This window comes from Coturnix japonica, unplaced genomic scaffold (assembly GCF_001577835.2).
Source record: "Coturnix japonica isolate 7356 unplaced genomic scaffold, Coturnix japonica 2.1 chrUnrandom750, whole genome shotgun sequence".
NCBI classification, from domain to species: Eukaryota; Metazoa; Chordata; class Aves; order Galliformes; family Phasianidae; genus Coturnix; species Coturnix japonica.
In genome coordinates, this window is record NW_015440111.1 from 29,785 (window position 1) to 30,746 (window position 962).

The 962-nt window shown below is 56.4% G+C and overlaps 1 long non-coding RNA gene across 3 annotated transcripts in view; it reads right to left on the reverse strand.

Moving 5' to 3' along the window:
• Window positions 1-33: 33 nt before the first annotated feature.
• Window positions 34-962, reverse strand: part of LOC107307657 — a 17,659-nt gene continuing 16,730 nt past the window's right edge. For all 3 annotated transcript variants that reach the window (XR_001552471.1, XR_001552469.1, XR_001552470.2), the window contains exons 2-3: window positions 734-814; window positions 34-69 (exon numbers count right to left, since the gene is read on the reverse strand). This is a non-coding gene — a long non-coding RNA (uncharacterized LOC107307657). The remainder of the gene's footprint in view (window positions 70-733; window positions 815-962) is intronic.

Here is a 962-nt window from a genome sequence, read left to right on the forward strand (position 1 = left end):
GCCCCATAGCGCCCCATAGCGCCCCATAGCTCACCTGGTGGTTCGTGTCGGGTCCATTTCTTTCTGTGTCTGCAACAAACGGTGCCACCCCATAGCGCCCCATAGCGCCCCATAGCGCCCCATAGCGCCCCATAGCGCCCCACAGCCCTGCGGGACCCCAGCCCTATGGGGTGCTGTGGGTCCCTGTGGGGTCTCTATGGGGTCTCTATGGGTCTCTATGGGGTCCCTATGTGTCTCTATGGGTCTCTATGGGGTCTCTATGGGTCTCTATGAGTCCCTATGGGGTCTCTATGGGTCTCTATGGGTCTCTATGGGGTCTCTATGGGTCTCTATGGGGTCTCTGTGGGTCTCTATGGGGTCCCTATGGGTTCCTATGGGGTCTCTATGGGGTCTCTATGTGTCCCTATGGGTCTCTATGGGTCCATATGGGGTCTCTATGGGTCCCTGTGGGTCCCTATGGGTCCCTATGGGTCTCTATGTGTCCCTATGGGTCCCTATGGGTCCCTATGGGTCTCTATGGGTCCCTATGTGTCCCTATGGGTCCCTATGGGTCTCTATGTGTCCCTATGTGTCTCTATGGGTCTCTATGGGGTCTCTATGGGTCTCTATGAGTCCCTATGGGGTCTCTATGGGTATCTATGGGTCCCTATGGGTCTCTATGGGTCCCTATGTGTCCCTATGGGTCTCTATGTGTCCCTATGGGTCCCTATGTGCCCCACACATCCCCCATTACCTGTGCTGCTGTTGTTGCTGCTGCTGCTGCTGCTCCCCCCGTGTCGCTCCCCCTCGTCGTGGGGCCGGGACATGCTCAGATCTGTGGGGCCAATAGAGATCAATGGGGATCAATGGGGATCAATAGGGATCAATGGGGATCAATAGTGATCAATGGGGATCAATGGGGAGCAATGGGGATCAATGGGGAGCAATGGGGAGCAATAGTGATCAATGGGGAGCAATGGGGA